Consider the following 27,460-nt stretch of genomic DNA (forward strand, 5'->3'; position numbering starts at 1 on the left):
GATAATTGCTTTACAGAATTTTGCTGTTTTCTATCAAACCTCAACATGAATCAGCCATCAGATCAGATCTGCCGGGGTCCAGCCCCAGTGGATCCAGGGAATTTGAAGCGGGGACGGCGTCGGCAAGGATCAGGAAACAACTGCTTAATTAAACTTTAATTAAGGATATAAAGAGTAATAGAATAAGGATAGCTCAGTGAGGAAATTCAGTGGAGAAAAGAGGCTGAATAATTCAGCCAGAAGGTGAGAGAAAGAACGACATGGGGAGACCAAGTTTCGGTGAACAAGGCCTGCACTTTATTTTCCAAAGTAGTTTTTATACCTTAAGTTATGCATAGAGGATAAAGGGGGAAGGGGTAGAGTCATGCAGTAAGCCAGGCTTTCTTCCTGCAGACTTATCATATGCAAAAGTTTAGGTGATTTGCATCATCTTCTGGCCCAGAGGCCTGTTAACATTTTAAGACCCTTTCTTCAGAAAACTTATTTTTTTCTAAAGGTGATTAGTCAGGCGCCACCCTCCAAAAGCATTAAAGTTGCATTCCTATAGGGCAAAGGCGTGGTGGGCTACAACAAGAAAAAGAATTAACTCAAGGGTCCAAGGTTACAAACATTAAAACTACTACTTACACCAATCATATTAATCAATACACTGCCAGGGACACAGCAGGTAAGGGATATGGAGACTTAGCAGCAAACATTGGCCCAACAAGTGAAAAACCCTTCACCAATACAATTTCTAATCAATCTTTTAACTACTCAAAGGAATCTGTGTTTAGACAGTTTAGAACATCTCCTGTCTCTCACAGTTGGGAGGCTCTGAATGATCACATGTGGTCGGAAAAACGTATTCAGGAAGGCTAGAGGACTTCCAAAGGAGTTTGTAGGTTGAAACACTATCACACCCAGGAACTTTATTAACTTTATTAACTAGTAAGTTAACTCTTTTTTTCACAGAGAGGTAGTGGGGGACAGCCCCCCGTAAAGTCAGAGGTGTAGGTGAAAGCACAAAGCAGAAAGTAGGCAGACTCTGGTTTAGGGGGTAGATGCTTGAGAATTTCCAGGGGAACTCCTGAGGCTCGATCCCGCCCTTGCGTATGCCAAGCCTCCTTCCTCATGACCTTTGCCATGGGCGGAGCTCGCTCCCAGCACAGATCAGTTGCTCAGTCGTGTCCGACTCTTTGCGACCCCATGAATCGCAGCAGGCCAGGCCTCCCTGTCCATCACCAACTCCTGGAGTTCACTCAGACTCACGTCCATGGAGTCAGTGATGCCATCCAGCCATCTCATCCTCTGTCGTCCCCTTCTCCTCCTGCCCCCAATCCCTCCCAGCATCAGAGTCTTTTCCAATGAGTCAACTCTTCGCATGAGGTGGCCAAAGTACTGGAGTTTCAGCTTTAGCATCATTCCCTCCAAAGAAATCCATAGGTATACATATATCCCCTCCCTTTTGAACCTCCCTCCCCATCCCACCCCTCTAGGCTGATACAGAGCCCCTGTTTGAGTTTCCTGAGCCATACAGCAAATTCCCATTGGCTATCTATTTTACATGTGCTAATGTAAGTTTCCATGTTACTCTTTCCATACATCTCACCTTTTCCTCCTCTCTCCCCATGTCTGTAAGTCTATTCTCTATGCCTGTTTCTCCATTGTTGCCGCATGTTATATATTTTTGAAAGCATGACATGACCTTAATGGCAGCATAATGTGCATGTGTGGGTGGGTATGTCTGTCCATTGACATCTCTGTGCTTCCTTTTGCTTGGCATCTTTCCTGATTTAACCTTCTGCTCTAGAATCAGGAAGGATATCAAGGGCTGTGGAGTCAGGCTTGGCTTCTTCCTATATTCCTTGGCCTGTGTCTCAGTGTTCAGGGCTTTGATGACCAGCCCTATACCCCACATCAGCCCCTGCCACAGCTCGACCTTCCAACCAGGAAGGAGACTATCAGAGATGTTGAAGGCAGAGGCCATCTTGCTGCTGTTCATCCCTCTGCCCATGAGCCAGGAGGGTTCTGCAGCCAGCAGACTGGGAATCAAGACACACTCAGGAAAAGGTCTAAGCCTCTTCACAGATCAGCAAGCAGAACACCAAAATGGCTTTGCAGTTCCAGGCGTGATTTATTTTAAGGCACGCAGAGTTACCAGTTAGCACAGTAAGAAACCTCTTGTTCCTGCCTTTTTAACTCCACACATCAATAACAATTTGCTTGGCAAAACCCCGAGTGCTGGACCTAAATATGCAAACCACTGGGGAGAAACAAAAGGATAATGTTGAGAAATTAGATTTAAAATACCAAATAAACTCTTTTTACCATAATCCTCACAGTGCTATATAAAACCTCATAACATTTATAAAGCATTAAATGCCACATAAATGACTAGTTATTGGTGAGTAGATGAAAAAAAGAGAAGGTGAATGAAGGAGTAAAATTAGCACAACTGTATATAATGCAGATGTCAGTCTTCTATTTGATAAATCTCTGGATGTTAATCCACTGTGAATAGTGGTGGATTAAGAAGATAGTCATTAAATCCTGCAAAGGTACTAAAGGCAAAGGCTTAGAAACAGAAGGAATATTAGGTAGTCTATAACCAAGAAGAACACGAAGCCAAGCCAAAGGAATTCAGAACATCATAGTCATTCCAAGTCAAGTATTGATGTAACCACAAAAGCAGAAGCATCTACTTGTCCATCCATTCATCCATATTTCATTATCTATCTGTTATACTACTGCTATCACAACTATTAATTATTCAACTTTAAACTTATTAATTACTATCATTTATGTGCAGTAAATGAGGGCTAAGTTTTTGTCATATTTTACAGAATGTTTTATATGAGTCATCTCCTTTAATCCTCATAATCATCCTTTGAAATGAGTTTTTGAAAACTACTTCAGAGAGTGTAAGTGATCTGTGAAGGGTCAAGCATACAGCATGTATCAGGCCCACAGACCCATCTCTCCAGCCATGATCACCTCTGTATTATAGCTGTTGAGTTCCTGGCATGTATCAAGCTTTGAATTAGGACTGGGGCTACAAAGGAACCTTCAACAAGACCCATACTTCACTAACTCTGGGGTAGATGAAGTTGAAAAGCTTTGGAGTCAGAAGGCTGATGTCCCAGAGGTTGTCACTGGAACACCCGAAAAACGGTCTGCACAGGATCATGATGACCTCAGAAAGAGATACCTAACTCCACTTGGGTAGATTTGGGTTAACCCAACCTAGATCTTGAGAATGAGTCATATTCATGAGCTAGAGAAGTGGGAAATATACTCTAGGAGGGGGAAACAGCATAGGAAAAGACAGTTATAATGATATAATCCATAGACTAAAACATTGTGGAAATTTGAAAAATACACCAAAAAATCCACAAAGGAAAGATTTACTGAGAAGCACGAAGAATATGGCTATAGAAAGTGAGTCAAAGTCCACATAGCAGAAGGGAGAGGATGTGGAAACCAAGATACCTTGTGTGCTAAGCTGTGCGTGTTAACATATACTTTATTGCAGCTGAGAGCCTGAGGGTACAAACGTACTAGTGTCACTGTGAAGTTGACAATTCATTAATCCCTACCTAAGTCTTCACCTCTCACCCTGCGCCCCACCCCCATGGCTAGATCTCCTTATTTGCTTGACTTTTTCATGGCACTTAATACTGAATTATTATATGAAATTTTTTGCTGCTTTACCGGTTTATTGCTTTTATTCCCACTAGAATATAAGCTACAGGAGAGCAGAGCTTACGTCCATGTTGTTTTAGGCATTTTCCTTCATTGGTAGAATACCATTTGGCATATGGTATTTGTCAAATAAATAAGTTAGCACAACAGAGAAAAAGAACAAGATTCTACTATTGAGAGGTGGGAGTAATAAAGTCCTGTTATGGGCCAGGCTCCTACCACTCAGCTGGGACTCATGGATTCTCCCTAATCACTTTTGATTGGTTTAGAGTCAAAATCACTTCTGTTGCCCTTGAATGATTTGGGTCCTAGCTCTGCTATCCAAATGCTTCTTTTTACCACCTTCAGATGCTGGCTGTCAAATGGCTTGCACTTGGTCAACCCTTCCCTCTCTTGTGCCCATGGCAGACATTGCAAATCCAATCATGGCTATTTCTCCTGTAGTCTTAGAATCTTTGTCAATACCACACTCCAGACAGATGCTGCTAATCAATAGGGGGTGGTGTTAGAGATGACACTTACTTTTCATCCTGAGCGTGAAAAAAAACTAAATAGATGTGAGAAGAAAGTCATGTAACTAGGTATAAGAAGGAAAGCACAATTCTATATTCTAAGAAAATGTGAGCTTTATGTCTTCCCCTCCAATGACAAAGAGAATAGCTTAGAGACTATGTGTCACAGTGATTAGGAACATAAACACTGATGGCAAGCTGACTGGGTTGCAGTCCATGTCTTACAGTTCTAGCCACGTAGTTGTGAGCAAGTTTCTTGAGCCTCAGTGTCCTTATCTATAAAATAGAACTAATAATCCTATCTAACTCATCAGATAGTTGCAAAGGACACAATAAAATAATCCATGTAAAGCACCTAGTCTGGTGCCTAAGGCATAGTAAGTGTTCAATAAATATTAGTTATTGATTTTTTTCTCAGAATTGACAAATTTATAAGCATAAAATTAACCAAGGGCTGGATCTTGAACTCCAGAAATATTTGAGCTGAAATCAGTCCCTTCCCTCTTAGAAACACAGAAGTCAAGACCACTTTCCATGAAACTTCATCAAGTTTTCTATTTCCCTTTTCTGATTTTTATTCATTCATATTTAAACCACAGTTATAAAAACATTAAAGAAAATGTTTTAACCAATAAGCACTTATCCATAATCACAGCCCTTTTACACAACTCATTTCATTTTCCCTGTTCCTTTTCAATCTTTTCTCAAGTGGAGGATAATTTTTTTTTAATGGCAATCTAGGTCTTCCTGTTTTTTTATTAATGCTCTGAGCCATGAGATTTAGTTTTTAGGTTTTTCTTCACTACTTTGTTGCCAAATACAAGTCATATGGTCTCTCTTAGGCTTAGTGCTCCTATCTGTCAAATGAGGCAATAAAAGATGAATTGCTCACCTCATAGATTTGTTGAATGGAGTATATGAGAAGATGAATACAGAAATAATGTTTAAAAACAGCTGTCTCAGCTACTTCAGGGGCTTCCCTGGTGCTTCAAATGGTAAAGAATCTGCTCACAATGCAGGAGATCCAGGTTTGATCCCTGGGTCAGGAAGATCCCCTGGAGAAGGAAATGGCAACCCACTCCAGTATTGTTGCCAGGAGAATTCCATGGACAGAGGAGCCTGGTGGGCTACAGTTCATGGGGTTGCAAAGAGTCAGACACAACTGAGCAACTAACACTTTCACTTTTCAGCCACCTCAAAGGGGAATTATCTACAGGAGTGAATTAAATGATAAATGTGAAGAAACTTATGTAAAATGGTATTATTAAATGAGCAGGGGAGAGTCAAAATGTAAAATTAAAAGGAAATTAGGAAATAATTCTGTAAGTTGTGGAATTGAAGTCCTTCAAAAATGATAATAACTCTTACATAAGTTCCTTTTGCTGATTATGGCAAATTGTTGGATTTTCGTATATAATTTTATCTTGTTCTCTTTTCTACCAAACACATTCGATTCAACAGCAGTTTCTCTTCATAAGTAATACAATATCCCCCAAAGTTCTCAAATGTTTAGATAACCTGTTGAACAAAATGACCTATATGTTACACTAGGTGGAAAAGGAAAAACTGTCAAATTGAAATCACAGGCAAAAGTAGATAAGCATACAAACTATATGTGAAACCCAGGTATCAATAGATCCTACATCTTTCTGGAGCTTCCTCAAAGGAATCACAAAGGAACCTCACAACAACGGATCAGTGAACAATGTTCGATTAACTGAGGACCTCACAGGAGAGATGACAGAGAGAGTTTAACCACAGTGAACAAACCTGAAATATTCTGCATCAGTCAATAAAATTTAAGTGATGCTGCAGTAACAAGCAGTCTCTGCATCTCAGGGTCTTAGCACAGCCAAAATTTATTTCTCACTCACATTAAATACCCAAAGTGGATCTACAGGGAGATTCTGCTTGGCATGCTTCCTCAGGGAGAGAGACTGATAGAGTTTCTATCTTGATATGTGGTTCCATGATCACCTCAGCAAGGGGAAGAATACAAAGCCCATAAGTAACATGTGTTTCTTCTCCTCTCTTCTCCTCACATTCCATTAACTGAAGCCGGTCACATGGTACACTTAACTTTAAAGGAAAAGGTGACTGTGTGTGTCTGGGAGGTAGAGGAAGAGATGTTTGGTACGCAGCAGTAATGACCGTCACTGCTGCTTAGATATTCTTCATCCCTGTGGTCTTCCCAAGGAGGGCTGGAGAACAAGGGAAAATAAGAGAAGGGCTGGAAGGAATCCTTTTTTTCCCTCCATTTCTCATTTGCAGTACTCAGTTTTCCTGGCTTATCTTTCCTTCCAGATTATTCACTGGCCTCTAAATTTCCCAACCTTTTACCATGAAGAGAAATTTCACTGTAGCATATAGTGTTACTTCTCTCAAATTTTCCTATCAAATCCATCACCAGCTTCAACTAATAAAAGGACCTTCCATTACCAGATCCCATCTTCTTCAGGAGCATGTGTGTATGTGTTGGAGGCAATAAAAAAAGACATCCTTTTTCAGATGCGTATTTATTGGTGAGTGGATATTTCTCTGTATTTCACTCTAGCAAAGAAAAGAGGACCAAGCAGTTCAGTTTTGAAGTAAAGAATGTGGGATCAGGGGCCAGGCAGTTATGGACGCAAATTTGGCTCCTTCACTGATCAACTGTGTGACTTTAAGGAAATTTCTTAGCTTCTTTAAGCCTCAGTTTCCTAATCTGTAATATGAGGAATAATAATCCATATTTCTATATAGAAATAATTTGGCACATAGTAAGCATTCAGTAAATACTGGGTCAATAAATACTGGCTCATCTCCTCCTACAACCTGGAGTACTTTTCTTTCCTTTTTTTTTTTCCCAAGGGAAAAAATATCCATTTATTTAAATGAATTGCAAAGAATAGAATGGAGTGTGGCATTAGGAGTTCCTTTCTTAACCTTAAACTTTGTGGCTAGCACAGAAAACAATAGGACCATCGTCTCCTAGGCGTATTTACTCTATTAAATCACAATATTAAGGATTCTTTGGTTAAAAGTGTCAGGAAACCAAGCACAAAATTTTGTTTTTCCTAAAAACAAAATTAAACAAAAAGCCAGCTCATATGACTGAAAGACCAGGGATAGTAGGCTTCAGGCACAGTTGAATCCTTTGCTTAAATAATTTCATCAGAGCCCTCCATCTGTTTTCTTTATTTTCTTCTTTTTGATTCTATTATCAGGCTGCTTCCTTCCTCATGTTGATAAAAAAAGACTGCCAAGCAACTTAAGGGTCACTTCTTACTTTCCCAACAACCGTGCTGAACAGAGAGATTTCCTTTTGCTCAACATTTTAAATAAAAATCTCAGAATTGCCTTTGATTTGTTCTGGTGGGAACCTGATTATCCTTGAAATAATCATTGTAGCCACGGGGATGTGATAAGCTGATGGGGCTGGGAGTAGAATCAGCAGCACTGGAATCATTTGTGCTGAGAGTGGTGGAGAGGTGTACAACCAGACAAAAGCAGCTTTCACTTATCAGAAGAAAGATGAATGGATATTGGGCAAGAAAAAAACAATAGAGAACTTTGCACATTTTATGGATACACATCAATTTTACCCCACGATTGGCAAATAATAGGCAATATCTGTATCAGTGTCCTCCCATCCTTCACCCAAAGCCAACAGTGGAAATTGATCATAGCCCTCTTGTCCAATGAGCTCAGCATATATCAGTATTTCGGAATCCTACTCAACACAGTGTTCCTGGAGTCTGATAAAAATTGACAGAAGTTTCAATGAAAGATTAAACTATTTTCTCTCTCCAGATCATTTTCAAGTGAACTGTTGAACCATATTATTCCTTCCTCGTGCATTCTGGTTGACTTTTTAAAAATTTCGTAATGTGATGTTTTTGCTTATGATGTTTTATCTTGCTACATTTGGCCTATTGTCCTAGTCTGTTTGGATCTTATCTAGTCTTGCTTTTCTCATTCAAGTTTCTGTTATACTTCAAGTTTCTTGTCATCTATAAGGCAGGCCATGTCTGTTTTGATCAATGGAAAGTGGAAGGGCCAAGAATTGAGTTCTTGGTACATCTCAAAACATCACTCTCCAGTTAATTCCAGTTGTGAACAACAAAACTGGTTCTGGAATGGGAATATACCAAGTGCAATATAGTTACACATACATATGCATCCAAGTACTATTACATCTCTGTTATCTTTCTTTCTACTTTTGATTAATCTGGTAAAATAAACCAGTCATACCTAAATTGATTGAGTCTGAAGGGTTAACTAGGACAAAAGGCAATTCTTTTAACAAAGAAAACTTCGATCTGTCTTAACTGATTCCATCATAGCTCCAAAATAAAGTATTTTTCTTTTTCCAGCATTGCAAGTTGCAAGAAGCACCATGGCCCTGGAAAACAATGTGCTTGGGTGAAACAGAATCAGTTTGGCTTATGCTGATAGTTTGTTTAGCTTGATCTAGGAAGAATTTAGGGGCATACATGGGGTGGAAGAGCTGTGACCTGCATCCCGTGGGAATCCATATCTGCAGGGCAGGAGGATAACCTCACATCAGAATACGAGCTCCTGGTATTTGGGAATCTACCTCTGAGCTTAACACAGATTCTGTTCTCACATCCCAGCCTGAGAGGTTCATTTAGGATGCTAAGGAGCAGGCTTCCATGGGACATTTGATTCCTATTGTAGAAGTTTAACCAATAGAGGTCATTGGGGTTTGGGTTTTTTTGTTTGTTTGTTTGTTTGTTTTAGTAGTGCAAAAGTGCATGGGACCAAGGGCTGGGTTGGTTGTTTGTACAATACAGACCATATCAGTCTTTTTCTTTGGCCATCCCCCTACTGCTTGAAGAAGTCTTTCAGACTATCATTGCTGGAACTCACAGAGCCAAAAGCAGGAGCATCATCGTTTCTTGATAGTTGGCCTTAAACCATCTTTGTATCTCCCAGTTGATCTTATAATCTTATTTCTTGACCTAAGACTCTTTCTTACTTTTTCAACAATGTCATGTACCTTCTAGCCCCTCCTTCATTTCTACCACTGAAATCACCTTTGTTACAGTGTGCAGAGGCCTCCAGTGTTGGAGAAGCTGGACTAAGCACTTTACATCTATTATAACTTACATAATATTCACTCAGGCCCTAAGAGAGAAGCAGTATTATAAACTTATTTGCAAACAAGGACACTGAGGCTCAGAAATCCCAAGATCTGGGTACATGAAAATAGAAGCAAGAATCTAGGCCAGGCCTTCCCTCAGAGCTAAGTGGTACCCCAGCATTCAGCACCTTTTCCTCCTAGTGGATGATTCAGCCATTGCAGATGGATGGAATACCTACTATATCGTGCTGGCCTTGTGGGGACATCATAAGAGAGATGATACTGTCAAGTCCCTCAAGAAGCTGCCTGTCATCACTTCAAGCATTGGTCCAGAGCAAGGGGCTTGTAGCCAATTGGAAATTTGTTCATGATCAAATGTAAAGCTCCACCCCTGAGGTGGATCCAGAGATAGCCTTAGATGTGCCTGGAGTGCTGGCTCAACACACCTCCGAACTCCTTTCCAAAGACCTGATGTGCCTCTATTAGAGATGTGATCCTTGAGCCAAAGATGCCTGTGACAGCACTAGGTACAGGACTCTGGGGAGGGCCTCTGAACTGCCTGAGTGAAGTCCAGAGATGCAAAGACTGTCTAAACAGTTGACATGGTTGAGATTTACAACTAGGCTTAAAGAAGACACTAGTGAGCCCTGAGTATTATAATATTTGGATGAGATGGGCAAAAGAAGGCCTCTATTAAAAGTATTGCTTCTGGGCTTCCCTGGTGTCTCATTGGTAAAGAATCTGCCTGCCAATGCAGGAGACACAGGTTCAATCCCTAGTCTGGGAAGATCCCACATGCCATGGAGCAACTAAGCCTGTGCACCACAACTATTAAGCCAGTGCTTTAGAGCCCGTGAGCCACAACTACTGAGCCCATGTGCTGCAGCTACTGAAGCCTGTGCATCCTAGAGCCTGTGCTCTATAGCAAGAGAGTCACCACAATCAGAAGCCTGTACACAGCAATAGAGAGTAGCCCCACCTGTTACAACTAGAGAAAAGCCAGTGCAGCAACAAAGACCCAGCACAGCAAGTAAATAAATACAATTTTTTAAAAATGTGTTGCCTTTGGGCAGGGTGGAATGGTAAATGACTGTTTAACTGGTATAGAGCCTCTTTTGAGGTGATGGAAAATTTTGCAGTTAGGTTGAGGTGATGGTTGTACAGCATGGGGAATGTGCTAAATACCATTAAAATGTATACCGTAAAGTGGTTAATTTTATGTTGTGTGAATTTCTCCTCTGTAAAAATAGTTAGAAAAGTGAAAAAAGAATTTCCTCCGCCCAGTGCCATAAGTGCCTGCAGTGCTATTGTTCATGGTAGGGCTAACCATCCTCTACCACCACCTCCCTCCAGCCCCCATTCCCACCTGGATCCATTACACACAACCCTGTACTTGTCTGAAGCATTGAGAAGGTAGCTTCCAGACCTCTTTTTCTCTCTTACTTTGTCTTCCCTGTGAGAAGAAGTGTGCCTTCCCAGATTGGTGGGGTTGGGGGAAAAAAGTAAACGGTCTCATGTCTTTGTCTTAAGGTCATCCGCAGACCTGCTTAGCAGTTCTGGATTTATATTGTTATCAGTTTTACTACATATACTGCTTGTACACAAAGGGACCTGAGGTCCTTCCAGTGCTTTCCTGAGCCACCTCCTTCCTTGCCAGCTGCTCCCTGCGTCACTCCTTGTCATCAGATCAAAGTGTACCTCTCCATTTGTGTTCATGCTCTCATCTGCAGGAATACATTGGCCTCATTTCTCTGGGGAGAGCTTTTCTTTAGGGAACATCTTACCTGCTTCCTCATCCACCTTGAAATTCTCGGTGTTCAGCAACAACCACCAAAAAATGACAAAGCTATTTGTGCAAAAAAAAAATGTAGTTATTGATTTCTTTCACATCAGTTTGCATTTTAAATTCAAGTCAAAGAGCTCTTTTCACAGTCAATCACTGGCAGCTTAGGTTTCATTTGCCCTTCTAGGCTGATGGACACATGACTAAACATTTAGAAGGACAAGTAAGCTTGCTCTTGGGAAATCTGTCATGTCCAGGGATCTGGAACCTCAAAGGAAAACAAAAAGGTCTTCTCATCCTTTTGCTTAGTTTGACTTGTTTCTTCTTTGGAAGCTAATTTCTAACTGTAATCACAGGAGAAAGGAGGTTTGAGCAATTATGCTGTGAATCTGATCTATGGAGGCAGCCCACTGGGATACTGCTTTCTTCAGGAACTATAATTTTGGACAAAATCATCTGGGAAATTTTCCTCTTTTAATTTGTTATGCCTATAGAGACCTTGTTAACCATGCCAAAAATGCTTCACATTTGTATAGCCATTTTAGATTTTTTCTAAACCCTTGTCACATTAATCATCTCACTTGATCCTCACAAGTCTCTTGAGAGGTCGATAGAGAAGGGGTTGGGACCCACATACTACAGATGAGGAACATGAATCCCAGAGAAGTTAAGTAACTTGTGCAAGGTCACACAGCTTTCAGCCAGAGATCACCAAGTCTAGAGACCATATTTCCAACCCTCTCACTTTACACATAGAGTAAATCACAAACACGGACCTATATCAGAAACCCAGCTGTGAAAGTTCCAAGAAGTGGAATTCCATCCCCGGACATATTTGGTTCACCCTTCTCATTATTATTTGACTTTGGCCTCACAGTTGTTCCTTCAGTATCATGTGTATCATGCAGTGATTTGTTGTTTTTGTTGTTCTCTTTGGTGTCTGCCTGATGCTTGAAAAATCAGAGGATGGGGGAGTGACTTGGGTAAGTCTTCTTTTGATCTGTTTTAAATGGAATCCTATTTACAAGAAACACTTCACTTCTTTTGATGTGCAGTTCACTAATTAGTTCACATCTGAGAGCAGGTTCCCTGGGAGAAAAAAAATTAATTAGCTCATTCCATCTAGAAAAGACACAATTCTTGAACTAATTATGGTATTTGAATGATTAATCTCCTTTAAATACACACATGTTCAGGAATTTTACCATTAGGAGGAATACATAATGAAAAGACAGAAAGCAAAGGGCAAAGGAACAAGGTAGAGATTCAAGGCAGAAGTCCTGTTGAGGGCCAGGGAGAAAGTTTGGATATCCTTTATTATTCAGGTAAAATATTATTAATATGCACAATAATCGAGTAAGCAGTATTTGTTCTGAAACCTTCTTGCGTGTCTCATTTTTTCTTCTGTACAAGTCCCTGGAAGCCAGTCTCTTCAAGGTCAATCAAACTACTGTGAACCCACTCCTGGAGTGGGGGGGCAGTGAGTAGGGAAGAGAGAGAGAGTTATTTAACTTATACTGAATAGTTAATGGCTGATATCACTTTCCATCTTGCTTTGCTCCTTCTGCAATTTTTACTCTTTAATAAGAAGCTGAAATTGTATCACAATGACTGATCTTCTATTTGTGGATATTAGGAGATGGCATATATTCCTTTCTGATTGTCAGTGGCTGTCTGATTCATGTCACAGCCTGTTTACAATAGATTTGTGGAAAATAATGCTGATACATTGTGATTTCTGCCATGGGCACAGAAATTGGGAGTGGCTATATATAAATCATGTGTCTACTCTCCTGATTATAGCTTGTGGGAGAGAGCAATATTATTTAGCATAGCAGGGAAACCTCTACATGGTTCATGAAATGACATTGTAAAGGGTATCACCTATTCCACTCAAAAGGTTGGTTGCCACTATAGATTGTATTTCCAGTGGGTAAGGGTTTTTCTTCACTTCAATGTTTATATTGTAAATTCCTTGAGAATAGAAACTTTCTTTTTGTATATCAAGGGTGCAGCTCTAGTTGGCCCTAAATAAATATTTGTTGAAACAAGCACAAGGAGATAACAGTAAGTGCAGAAAGAAATGTGCTACTAAAAAAGGTTAGGTGAGACTGAGGAAGGGTATAATATAACAGACTTGTAGTAGTCAGGGTTCTCCAGAGATAAGATATATAAAGAGGAAGATTGAATGTATTTATATTTATATATAAATATGTATGTGTGCATGCATGCTAAGTCTCTTCAATCATGTCCTACTATTTGCGATCCTATGGACTGTAGCCCTCCAGGCTCCTCTGTCCATGGGATTCTCCAGGCAAGAATACTGGAGTGGGTTGCCATGTCCTGCCCCAGGGGACCTTCCTGACCCGGAGATCAAATCTGCGTCTCTTACATTTCCTGTGTTGGCAGGTGGGTTTTTTACCACTAGTGCCACCTGGGAAGCCCATAAATATGAATATTTTTATAATACATATTATATATATATGTTTATTATATAATATATATAATAAAATATTTATATATTACATAAACTTATATATTATAAATATATTGATTTATATTATAAAATATACTTATAAACAATAAATGTATCTAAAATAGTTTCAGATAAATATATTTAATCTTCCTCTCTATATATGCTATTACTTCTGTTTGTTATGAGGGATTGACCCACACAATTATGAAAGCTAAAAAGTCCCAAGATCTGCCATCTGCAAGCTGGAGACTCAGGAAAGCCAGTGGTATAGTTCAGTTTGAGTCTGAAGGCCTGAGAACAAGAAAAGCTGAGAGTGTAAGTCTCAGTCTGAGGGCAGGAGATCGATGTCCCAGCCAAGAGAGAACAAATTCTTCCTTCCTCCATTTTTTGTTATATTCAGATTGAATGATACCCACACATAAGGGAGGCAATCTGCTTTACTGAGAATAATTTCTTCTGGAAACACTGTCACAGACACATCTGAAATAATGATTAGCCAAATTTTAGAGACTCCATAAACCAGCCAATTTAACACATAAAATTAACCATCATAAGACCCCTTGGTCTTCTGTTTCAAGACTGGTGTGTTTCAGTTACCTCTTGGTAACTGAAATTAAGCAGACTTTTAGCGCCAGTCATCCTGGGAGTGCACACAAAATGAGCAACATGTTGGGTTATAGAGTTCTCGTTCTATTATTTAAAAACCTATGCAAGTCCATCTGGAGGGACATTTTTCCTTTCGCTAAGTCCTAGGAGAAATATGTCATATGGTTTATCCTTATTAAAGACCATAGAGTAATTGAATGGCCAGATCTTTGAAAAGGGTTTTGTAAATGTTTAATTCAGCAATATTTATAAATGAAGTGGGATTTTTGTTTATTTTGTATCAACTCTCTCTAAGATGTAGTGGAAATAGCATTAAATTGTGAGGCAGTAAAGATATTTTTGAGATAATGTGAAACAAAACAGTATGGTAGGAGAGTTAGCCTTGGAATTCCCGCCAGCTCCCCATCCCTAAGGTGGGCTTCAGTCTTCTCTGTGAACCTTTTCCTTGGGCCTTGTTTTTTTGTTCAGGCCCTCCTGTGCCCTGGGATGGAACTGAGTCTCTCACTATGAGGTACAGCCAGAGTTCACCCTCATACATGGAATAACTTCCTCGATCTCAGCTCCATCAAGTACACTGAGGCCCAGTGTGATGCAAGGAGCAAGGGCAGGTGCAGCCCTGCATCTGCCTCACATGTTCACATAACCTTAGGTTAATCATTTTCTCTATCATGGCTTTGCTTTCTTCCTTGAAAAATATAGAGAGTTGGATTACCAGGAGTCTGAAAACTCATTCTATAAAGATCCAAATAATAAATATTTTAGGGCTTTGCAGCCCATGTGTTCTCTTTGCTATTATTGTTGTTTAATTACTTAGTCATATCTGACTTAACAACCCCATGGACTGTAACCCACCAGGCTCCTCTGTCCATAGGATTTCCCAGGAAAGAATACAAGAGTGGGTTGCCATTTCCTTCTCCAAGGGATCTTCCTGACCCAGGGATCAAATTCACGTCTCCTGCTTGGCATTTGAATTTTTTACCACTGAGCCACCTGGGAAGGCCTTACAGTTCTTTGCAACAACTCAAATCTTACATTATAGTATGAAAACACTCAATATGCAAAGAAATGGTGTCACTGTGTTCCACTGTAACCTTATTGACAAAAACAGGCAGTGGGCTAGATTTGGCCCACCATTTGGTGACCCTTGGATTAAGGGATCAAAAGACAAAGCTGTTCAACAGCACTAGAATGTACACCACAAATGCAAACCATATATGTAATTCGAATTTTCTGATAGCTATTTTCTTTAAGTTCTATTTAAAAAGTAAAATTACTTTCAATAATGCGTTTTATTTAACTTGGTATATCCAGACATGACTATTTCATTATATAATCAACATGGAAACTTATTCATGATATAGTTTCCCTTCTATTTTTTATACTAGGTCTTCAAAATCTACACTATATTTTATATGCCAGCACATCTCAGTTGGACCGGCCACATTGCATAGGCGCTTGTGGTGAGACTACCTTGCTGGACAGTGCAGTTCTAAGAGGTTTTTTCCTACTCTGTACCTATTCCTGATATTCTGCCAGAAAACACAAAACAACAGACTACTGTTCTGTTTCCTCATCCCCAACAATTTAATATACAAATCTGCAAAAAAAAAAATGTGATAATGAATGTTGGTAGATCGGTATAGCGTCTAGGTGACTTGATTGCTTCTCCACTGCAATTAATAAATAGCTAATAATGTCTTCATGCATATCTTGCAAGGAGTGCCTCCTCCTGCCCACCCTCAGCACCTTCCTAATGGGAGAGATATGTGAACATTCACTCCTGGAGGTGGTGGAGAGTTAGAGTGAGTTAGAGGCTCTGCTTGCAAAAGCCACAACAAGTAGGACATTTCCTTGAAGTCTCACGTTATACTTTAATATGTATTCAACTTTGTTTTCTGCCCCACAATGTAATCTGATTTCATTTTTAATTTGTATTTCTTACCAAGTAAAGCAGTCGAACCCTTGCCCTGCACAACACCCCTCCAGTCCCTTCCCTTCTCAACACAAATCTGTGACAAATTCATGCTCTGTGAAGACCTACGTTTACTATGGTGCCCTTGGGGATAGGTTTATGGAACAATGTGTTAAACTAGAAGTTTTAACTGAGACCTCAAATGCTAAAGTCAGGTAAGACAGACCATAATGCAGAAATTTTCTTTGGGAATTGGAGAAGGCAATGGCATCCCACTCTACTACTCTTGCCTGGAAAATCCCACGGACGGAGGAGCCTGGTAGTCTGCAGTCCATGGGGTCTCGAAGAGTTGGACAAGACTGAGCGATTTCACTTTCGCTTTTCATTTTCATGCATTGGATAAGGAAATGGAAACCGACTCCAGTGTTCTTGCCAGGAGAATCCCGGGGACAGGGGAACCTGGTGGGCTGCCGTCTATGGGGTTGCACAGAGTCGGACACGACTGAAGCAACTTAGCAGCAGTAGGTGACTCTTGAATCCCATGCTGCTGCTGCTGCTGCTGCTAAGTCGCTTCAGTCGTGTCCGACTCTGTGCGACCCCATAGATGGCAGCCCACCAGGCTCCCCCGCCCCCGGGATTCTCCAGGCAAGAACACTGGAGTGGGTTTCCATTTCCTTATCCAATGCATGAAAGTGAAAAGTGAAAATGAAGTTGCTCAGTTGTGTCCGACTCTTCATGACCCCATGGACTGCAGCACACCAGGCTCCTCCATCCCATAGTGAGGGTATAAATGTGTTGAGAGAGAAGATGTGTAGTGAGCATTTTTTGGAGAAAGCTGAGCTGTGGTTTTACTCTCCTCTTCAGTCCACTTCCTCCCAACCTGAGGCCTTTACTTGAGAATTTAAAGATATCCAGAGGGCCTGAGGGTACGCAGGGATTGAATCTGAAGGGTGAGAGAAGGGCTGGCTTAGAGTCATAGGTAAGCAGAGAAGAGGTGCTGTGCTGGGATCGGCTTGAACTCCCAGAATTTTCCAGAGTCAGGTATTTCTGCGACCAGATGTGGGCCATGAGTGAGGAAAACCAGATGAGTGGTGGGAGAGGATGGAGAAAGAAACCCACTGGCCCCTTTCCCACACTCATAACCTAAATGAAGGTGGGTGACAAATGTGAGTGAAGGATGAAGCTTTGATCCTTTGTCCTTCTTAGGACCTGAAGTGAGACTGCACTTCAGGAGTTAAAGTGATCAGCACACTTTGTATTGTCTAAGAGTAATCAGGAAAGCTCTCCTCCCGCATTGAAAGAAAGAAAATAGGAAAATAGAACATGACTGCGTCATGAAGAAGTTAAGATTTTTGGCCTTAGGATGTTGTAGACTCTTGGATAATATATTTATGTTAAAGAACAGACAGGTGATGGAAGGAAGTTTCCTGCCTATTGGATTAACTCCAAAGATGGGATTTCAGGCCCCATTCACTTGGCTGGTTGGGGGGATATTTGGTGGGGGTGGTGGGTGACTCCAATTATACCAAATCATCACTCATAACAGACAGTACAGCTAGCACACAGTCTTAGAAAAACAGGAAGATCCAACCCAGTAGAAGGGATAATCATAATAATAACAGATAATTTGCTGAGAGATCTATGTGTGTTATGCACTGTAGTCTTCTTACAGCAACATGATATTTTTATATCATTTTATAGAAGAGAAAAGGGAAGTTAAGTAACTTCCTCCTAGTCCCAGAGGCAGCAGGTAGCAATGCTGGGATTTGATTGGGGTTTTGTTTCCCTTAACCACTGCTCCTTGTGGATCCTCTTTCCCAGCCCAACCATGACCTCAGGGCTTTTATCGTACTTTTCTGTCCCTGTTCTCTTCTTCCTTCATCCTCTCTCCCAGTTGATGAAATTTCATTCTCAACTAAGCACAAGTCCCTCTAATTTCGTCTCACCAGAACACTTGAAATGAACAGACAGACTTGAAGCCAGCAAACCTTCTGACTCCGGGGAGCACACCAGGAATCTTAGCCAAATCCTGCAAAATGCTGGCCAGGCAAGAAAACAAAGATGGAGAGAAGCAAGTTCTCACTACTTGATGGAATCAGGTCAGAGTTCTGTTGACATGGGGTTGGGTTGAGGATGAAGAGGGAATCTATCTGAGGGTTCCAAGAAAATATCACAGTTGAAGCTTATAGGATAAAGGCAAAATGCCACCATCTCATTAATTTGTCTGCCCATAGGGTGTGTCAACTACAAATTGGCTCTTGCCTGTCGACTATAAATTGGTACTTCCCAAGAACATTTGCCGGCAATGAAATGACAACAACAAGGGTGTCTGTCATGTGCTGTGCTCTGCTTAGTCACTCAGTCATGTCCAACTGTTTGTGACCCCATGGACTGTAGTCCACCAATTTCCTCTGTCTATGGGATTCTCCAGGCAAGAATACTGGAGTGGGTTGCCATGCCCTCTTCCAGGGGATCTTCCCAACCCAGGGATTAAGCCCAGGTCTCCCGCATTACAGGCAGATTCTTTATTGGCTGAGCAACAAGGGAATCCCAAGAATACTGGAGTGGGTAGCCTATCCCTTCTCCAGTGGATCTTCCCAACCCAGGAATCAAACTAGGGTCTCCTGCATTGCAGGCAAATTCTGGATATCTCCCAGAGTTTGCTCAAACTCATGTCCATTGAGTCAGTGATACCATCCAACCATCTCATCCTCTGTCACCCCCTTCTACTCCTGCTCTCAATCTTTTCCAGCATCAGGGTCTTTTTCAATGAGTCAGCTCTTTGCATCAGGTGGCCAAAGTATTGGAACTCCAGAGTTAGTCCTCCCAATGAATATTCAGGACTGATCTCCTTTAAGATGGACTGGTTGGATCTTCTTGCAGTCCAAGGGACTCTCAAGAGTCTTCTCCAGCATCACAGTTCAAAAGCATCAATTCTTTGGCACTCAGCCTTATTTATGGTCCAACTCTCAAATCCATGCATGTCTATTGGAAAAACCATAGTTTTAACTATATAGACCTTTGTCAGCAAAGGGATGTCTCTGCTTTTTAATACACTCTCTAGATTTGTCATAGCTTTTCTTCCAGGGAGCACATGTCTTTTAATTTCATGGCTGTAATCACCATCCGCAGTAATTTTTGAGCCCAAGAAAATAAAATCTGCCACTATTTGTATTTTTCCCCCATCTATTTGCCATGAAGTGATGGGGCCAGATGCCATGATTTTCGTTTTTTAAATGTTGAATTTTAAGCCATCTTTTTCTACTCTTCTGTTTCACCTTCATTGAGAGGCTCTTTAGTTCCTCTTCCCTTTCTGCCATTAGGATACTATTATCTGCATATCTGAAATTGTTGATATTTCTCCCAGTAATCTTGATTCCAGCTTGTGATTCATCTAGCCCAGTATTTTGCATGATGTACTCTGCTTATAAGTTAAACAAGCATGGTGACAATACACAGCCTTGACATACTCCTTTCCTAATTTGAACCAGTGTTCTATGTCCAGTTCTAACTGTTGCTTCTTGACCTGCCTACAGATTTCTCAGGAGGTGGGTAAGGTGGTGTGGTATTCCCACCTCTTGAAGAATTTTCCACAGTTTATTGTGATCCACACAGTCAAAGGATTTAGTGTAGTCAATGAAGCAGAAGTAGATGTTTTTCTGGAGTTTTCTTGCTTTTTCCATGACCCAGTGGATGTTGGCATTTGATCTCTGGCTTCTCTGCCTTTTCTAAATCCAACTTGTACATCTGGATGTTCTCAGTTCACATACTGTTGAAGCCTAGTTTGAGGGATTTTGAGCATTACCTCACTATTATGTGAAATGAGCACAATTGTGCAGTAGTTTGAACATTCTTTGGCATTACCCTTCTTTAGTTTTGGAATGAAAACTGACCTTTTCCAGTCCTGTTGCCATTACTGAGTTTCCAGGTTTGCAGGCATATTGAGTGTGGCACTTTAACAGCATCCTAGTCCTTGCATCTCTTCATATATAGAAAATGTCTAAATCTCTTTATGGTGGCATCAGCTTCTCATGACTAGTAGAAAACCTTTTGCAAATTAATTGCTTGATTACATTGAACTCCCCTTTCACCAAAAGCTTACATATTGACCTTCCCCACTGCCTCTTTGGAGCAGTCTCTGAGCTATCTGAGGTACTGTTTCCCTGGCTGCAGTCCTCATTTTGCCACAAATAAATCAGCTCTGAACTCTTATGTTGTGCATCTCTTTAGTCCACAGGTGCTATCCTGAGAAAGCATCTGTTTGGTGTCTCTTGCAATAAAGGAGTTTGCCCTTGAAAAATGAATCAGTAGTTTGGCCTTAGGGTCTTCCTTTCTTCTTTCAGGGCAATACTAGAACACACCCATTCAGAACTGTAGGAGTGCCCCCCCAAGCATTTGCTAGATACCCTCAGAATAGCTGTGTGCATGTGTGTGTGTGCTCAGTTGCTTCAGTCGTGTCCAACTCTGCGACGCTATGGACTGTAGCTCACCAGTCTCCTTTGTCCATGATATTCTCCAGGCAAGAATAGTAGAGTGGGTTGCTGTGTCCTCATCCAGGGGATCTTTCTACCCCAAAGATCGAACCCACGTCTCCTGCATTGCAGGCAGATTGTCTATTGCTAAGCCAGTGGGAAGCCCCCCAAATAGCTGAGCAACATAAAATCGTCTATGTGGGCATTATCTCTTCCTTGCTGTTCCTTAACTCTGCTGAGTTATTTTTCTTAGGCTTCCCTTAAACTGTACTGCTAAGTGTTCAGACAGCCAATATAATCAGCAATTCAGTAGTCCTCTTGCTAAAGCAGCACGAGATTCAAATGACATTTTTTGATAGATAGCATCAGATTTCAGATTTACATGGGACTCTTCTCAGAATAAGCTTCATGACCTAGGAGGAAATCAGCGGCATTTTTTGCCTGGATCTTCTTACGAACTCTGCCCTTGGATGTACATTTGAAAGAACATGATAAAAATTCCTCTCTCAAAGGAACTGATCTGATCCCTGACTAAAATATCTTCAACTCTGAAATTAGTAGAGATCTATGACCAATATGAATGATGGCTTGATCCCAGATGCTGGAGCTTCTTGATGGGGAAAGGGCAAGACTCAGAGCAGGAAGAGGTAACAATTAATCATTGCTGAAACAGAACCAGATGAGGAAGACTCAAAGAGATTCATCTACAAAGTCATTTATCCACTGTTTAAAAGAAAATGTTTATTTAGCCCCTAGTACATATGACATTGCTTAAAATAAGAAGATGGATGATAACAACAGAAAATACTTTCTGAAAATATACATCTCAGTCAGTTTGGGCTGTTATAATGAAATACCACAGACAGTGGCTTAAACAGCATTTATTTCTCATGGTTTTGAAGGCTGGAGAAGGCAATGGCACCCCACTCCAGTACTCTTGCCTGGAAAATCCCATGGACGGAGGGGCCTGGTAGGCTGCAGTCCATGGGGTTGCTAAGAGTCGGACATGACTGAGCGACTTCACTTTCTCTTTTCACTTTCATGCATTGGAGAAGGAAATGGCAACCCACTCCAGTGTTCTTGCCTGGAGAATCTCAGGGACGGGGAAGCCTGGTGGGCTGCCGTCTATGGGGTCACACAGAGTCGGACACGACTGAAGTGACTTAGCATAGCATAGCAATCTGAGATCAGGGCACCAGCATGGTTGGATTCTCAGTGAAGGCTCTGTTCCTTATATTCCTTATTTTCTTAAATGGCCTTTGCTTGGTGCATGCACAAGACCTCATGTGTCTCCCTCCTTTTAAGTGATCTCATGTCTCTTTCTCTTTTTACTAAACCCATCATTCTCATTAAATTAAAATATAAGCTCACAATTCAAAAAAATCACCAAAAACACAAGAAATAAGTCACTATGAGCAAAAAGTAATCAATATCACCAAATTCAATTTTAATTAGGTCCCTAAGGACTTCAAATTTTGAAAGTAACCTATATATGATGTAAAATATATAGGTACAAGATATATTTTAAATGAAATGTTTTTATTTGATGACTTAGCTATCAGTGTGACCCAGTTACTATGAAAAAAAGAAACATTTTGAAAATTCTAACTATTGCTATTACACCAGTGTCAGGGCTCAAGAGCATTGTAAGTATAGCTTGAAATACAATATATAAACATCTTTTCTGGAATGGTGGAAAAAGCTGGAAAAATTATCTAGAATACCCCATAGGGAGACAAGGAGATGAAAATATGAGTGATTAAAAGATACAGAGAATAGAAAGAGAAATTATCATTGCTTGCATTGTATAATAGAGATCCAGGACAAGGGAATAGAGAAGGAGATTATTTATAGAGGTAATGGCTGAGAATTTCCCAGAATTGATAGCTGACCTGAATCTACAGATGCAGGAAGCACAGTGTATAACAATTAGGATAAATAAAAAGAAACCCATGTAGTGTACATGCACTGAAGAAAAATCAAAGACAAAGAAAAAGTCTTAAAAGTGGCCAGAGAGAGAAAATACATAAAGACTGGTGTTGATTTCTCAATAGTAACAGTGGATGTCAAATGATAGAGAAAAACAGTTTTCAAAGTGCTGCAAGTTAATACTATCAGACTAAAATTACATGCTAAGTTAAAAACTATCTTGCAGGAATGAGGGGAAAAAATATATATATATTCAGAGAAACTGGGGGATTTACCTCCAGCACATCTGTATTACAGAACTTTTGTTGTCTTTCAGGGAAGGAGAAAAATGATCCCACTCATAATAAAAACTTTCAGTATATGAAAAATAGAAGGGAATTTTCTTAACCAAATGAAGGATACCTATCAAAACCCCTTTGTTTTTTGTTTTTTTAGTCACTAAGTCATATTTGACTCTTCTGCAATCCCATGGACTCTAGCCCACCAGGCTCTCCTATCCATGGAATTTCCCAGGCAATAATACTGGAGTGGGTTGCCTTCTCCAGGGGATCTTCCCAACCCAGGGAACAAACTCACATCTCCTGCATTGGTAGGCAGATTCTTTACCAACTGAGCCACCACGGAAGCCCATCAAAACCCCTATGCAATCTTATTGATGATACAATAACATTCTCTTGAAAATGAGGACCCAAGTAAGGAAGCTGTCATCGGCTGTGTTGCACAGGAAGCAGAACCTGAGAGAGGTCAACATACAAAATGCTTGTTCGGGAGTTCTTCTGAAATCAGTATATATGGAAAGGAGAGGAAAAAAGCTGGCTTAGGCAGAGAGAGAAATTGAGCTAGGAAATATTTCCAATGAAGACCTCAGCTAAACTCACAGAGTTTTGGAGCCAGAGTGGCCTCTGGGTCTTTATACCATCTTGTCAGTCAGTGATTGGATGAGGGTTGGCCCTGGGAAGAACCATACCTTGAGCATGAGTGCTGTCTTCCCAAGGTGATCCCCAGAAAAGACTCACAACTGAAAACCATTTTCCAATAGCACTCCCAGCAACCATGATAATGACTCTTTGATTCTCAAAGAGTTGTCTGGATAATACATTACATTATCCAGCACATATTCCCATTAACACAATTTCTATTCAATCTTATCTAGAATTTTTCCAAAGAAGACATAAAAGACAGTCAATAGGCACATGAAAAAAAAAATGTTTAACATCTCTAATTATTAGTGAAAAAGAAAACCAAAATGAGATGTCACCTTATACCCGTGAGAATGGCTATTATCAAAAAGACAAGAAATAGCAAGCATTAGTAAGGATGTGGAGAAAAGAGGACCCTCATATACTGTTGATGGGAATGTGATTGGAGCAGCCACTATGGAAAACAGTATTAAGAGTCTTCAAAAAATTAAGTATAGAACTACCATATGATTTGGCTATTCCACATCTTGAAATTTATCTGAAGAATATAAAACACTAATTTTAAAAAGATGTATGTACGCTTATGCCAAATATGTACCCTTATGCCTTATACCCATATGTATGACTATGCCCAAGCCTTTGACTGTGTGGATCACAATAAACTGTGGAAAATTCTGAAAGAGATGGGAATACCAGACCACCTGACCTGCCTCTTGAGAAATTTGTATGCAGGTCAGGAAGCAACAGTTAGAACTGGACATGGAACAATAGACTGGTTCCAAATAGGAAAAGGAGTACATCAAGGCTGCATATACGTACATACATATATACATATATACGTCAAAGCTGTCACCCTACTTATTTACCTTTTATACAGAGTACAACATGAGAAACGCTGGGCTGGAAGAAGCACAAGCTGGAATCAAGATTGCCAGGAGAAATATCAATAACCTCAGATATGCAGATGACACCACCCTTATGGCAGAAAGTGAAGAGGGACTAAAAAGCCTCTTGATGAAGGTGAAAGAGGAGAGTGAAAAAGTTGGCTTAAAACTCAACATTCAGAAAATGAAGATCATGGCATCTGGTCCCATAACTTCATGGCAAATAGATGGGGAAACAGTGGAAACAGTATCAAACTTTATTTTTGGGGGGCTCCAAAATCACCGTAGATGGTGACTGCAGCCATGAAATTAAAAGACACTTACTCCTTGGAAGAAAAGTTATGACCAACCTAGATAGCATATTGAAAAGCAGAGACATTATTTTGCCAACAAAGGTCCATCTAGTCAAGGCTATGGTTTTTCCAGTGGTCATGTATGGATGTGAGAGTTGGACTGTGAAGAAAGCTGAGTGTCGAAGAATTGATGCTTTTGAACTGTGGTGTTGGAGAAGACTCTTGAGAGTCCCTTGGACTGCAAGGAGATCCAACCAGTCCATTCTAAAGGAGATCAGCCCTGGGATTTCTTTGGAAGGAATGATGCTGAAGCTGAAACTCCAGTACTTTGGCCACCTCATGCGAAGAGTTGACTCATTGGAAAAGACTCTGATGCTGGGAGGGATTGGGGGCAGGAGGAAAAGGGGACGACAGAGGATAAAATGGCTGGATGGCATCACTGACTTGATGCACATGAGTTTGAGTGAACTCCAGTAGTTAGTGATGGACAGGGAGGCTTGGCGTGCTGCGATTCATGGGGTCGCAAAGAGTTGGACACGACTGAGCAACTGAACTGAACTGATGTACCCTTATGGCTTCCCTGGTAGCTCAGGTGGTAAAGAATCTGCCTGTAATGCAGTAGACCCTGGTTCAATTCCTGGGTCAGGAACATCCCCTGGAGAAGGGAACTGGTACCCACTGTAGTATTCTGGCCTGGAGAATTCCATGGACAGAGGAGTCTGGCAGGCTACAGTCCATGGGATCACAAAGAGGCAGACACAACTAAGTGACTTTCACTATGCACCCTTATGTTCACCACAGCATTATTTGCAATATAAGTGCCCATCACTAGGTGAATGGATAAGCATGATGTGGTATATACATATATAATATTTTTTAGTCATAAATAAGAATAAAATCTTGCCATTTGTAGCAACATAATTGGACCCAGAGGGTATTATGCTAAGTGAGATAGGGTCAGATGGAAAAGGAAAATGCCTAATTATTTTACTTATATGTACATTATAAAAAATAAACTGACCAAAAATAATCCAGCCAAAACAGAAGCAATACAGATACAGAAAACAGAATAGTGATTACCAGTGGGGAAGGGTGGGTAGGGTGAAATGAGTAAAGGAGGTCCAACTACACGGTGGTGGGTGAAAACTAAATTTTTGGTAATGAGCACACTATTTTATATACAGAAGTTGAAATATAATGTTTTACATGAAATATATATATATATATACACACACATGTATATGTATACACACATATATATGTGTGTGTGTGTTCTAAACATCTAAGCAATGCTGTAAGACAGTAAAAAATAGTTATAAGGAGATAATAAAAAGTGATTAAGAAAGTGGCTGGACATGAGATTAAAATACAAAAATCAGTTGCATTCCTAAACACTAGCCAAAACAGAATTCTTACATCGGGTGGTAGGTTCATGGACATTTTCTTGGCAATTATGCTTTACAAGTTGCACATATATTACAAGTACTCTTTTGTATGCATGAAACATTTTGAAATTTTTAAAATCTTTTTAAAGAAAGAAAACCCTGCATCATGAGAGATACTGGGTAAGTGCTGCAGTGGAAAGAGTAGAAAGGGCTTCATGAAGAAGCTGGATGAGAACCAGACCTTGAATTACAAATAGGATTTGAAGAATAATGAAACTAATGAGTGGCAAGTGGCTGAAGAGGAGGCAGAGTCCCTTCCTACCACCCAGTGTAGTGACAAGGCCGTGCTTAAAACTTTCTTTGGGCAAAAGCGCAGCCTTTTTTAAAATGAGGAGAGAGACCTGTACTTGTTTCTGCCTGTGAGGGTGGTGGGGGCTTTGTGAAGCACTAGTTGAGGTGGAGAAGGCAATGGCATCCCCACTCCAGTACTCTTGCCTGGAAAATCCCATGGACGGAGGAGCCTGCTAGGCTGCAGTCCATGGGGTCGCTAAGAGTCGGACATGACTGAGCGACTTCACTTTCACTTTTCACTTTCATGCATTGGAGAAGGAAATGGCAACCCACTCCAGTGTTCTTGCCTGGAGAATCCCAGGGACGGCGGGGCCTGGTGGGCTGCTGTCTATGGGGTCGCACAGAGTCGGACACGACTGAAGCGACTTAGCATAGCATAGCATAGCATAGTTGAGGTGCAGAAGGAGGAACAACGGGGAGGCTGCCCACAATGACAATATTAATACATTACATCTGGGTCCAAGCTCAGGTACCAGGAGAAATTCTAAACTTCTAGAATTTTACCAAAACAAAGCTTCCAACTGCTTTATTTAGCATTACCACAAGGCCAGTTCTTTGGGAACATTGCAGTGTTGCATAGATAAAAGTTTAGTGCCCGGACATATAATGTTTTTGCCTGCCATCCACTTTTCTTCAAGACACCATGCAGGAATTTTGCTTAGAATATCCCCTCCTAACTTTTGACCCTGTAATTTGGAAGGAGTTTTTCCCCATTACCTCCAGGGATGAACAGTTGACCCAGGCCTGGACAATCAAGTCATTTTCTTCCAGTTGGCCATAGTGATGCTTCAAGCTAGGAACTGGTAGGAAAAGAGACAAAAAGACACAATCTGAGGTTTTTCTAGGACTGAGGAGAGAGAGAATCATTTATTCTATTGAGGTTACTGAAGGCATAGGATCTATGCCTGGTGCTACTGGTGGTCATCTTGTCACCATGAAAGAACAGATTGCCAAAGAAGAGAGTGAAAGCAGAGCCAATAGATGGAGAGGAACAGTCTCCTGACAATGGGTATTCTACTATTTACACTGAATGAACCTTCACTAATGAACCTGGGGTGGTTTGAGAAAGTTCTTCAGTGTTGAACTGGGAGAGGCAGTGTGGTGTGGTGGAAGGAGTCAGACAGCCCTGATTCGGGTTTTCCTCTAGAACAAAATCACTGTAGTGCC

The 27,460-nt window shown here is 40.7% G+C and overlaps 1 long non-coding RNA gene across 1 annotated transcript; it reads right to left on the reverse strand.

The window, feature by feature from the left end:
* Nucleotides 1–924: 924 nt before the first annotated feature.
* LOC112447472 (uncharacterized) lies at nt 925–27,101 on the reverse strand. Its single transcript, XR_009495333.1, has 4 exons — nt 27,011–27,101; nt 11,842–12,154; nt 11,067–11,128; nt 925–2,245 (listed from the first exon to the last, which is right to left on the reverse strand). It is a non-coding gene; the product is annotated as an uncharacterized lncRNA (long non-coding RNA).
* Nucleotides 27,102–27,460: the final 359 nt, after the last annotated feature.

Source organism: Bos taurus, chromosome 7, assembly GCF_002263795.3.
Source record: "Bos taurus isolate L1 Dominette 01449 registration number 42190680 breed Hereford chromosome 7, ARS-UCD2.0, whole genome shotgun sequence".
Taxonomy (NCBI): Eukaryota; Metazoa; Chordata; class Mammalia; order Artiodactyla; family Bovidae; genus Bos; species Bos taurus.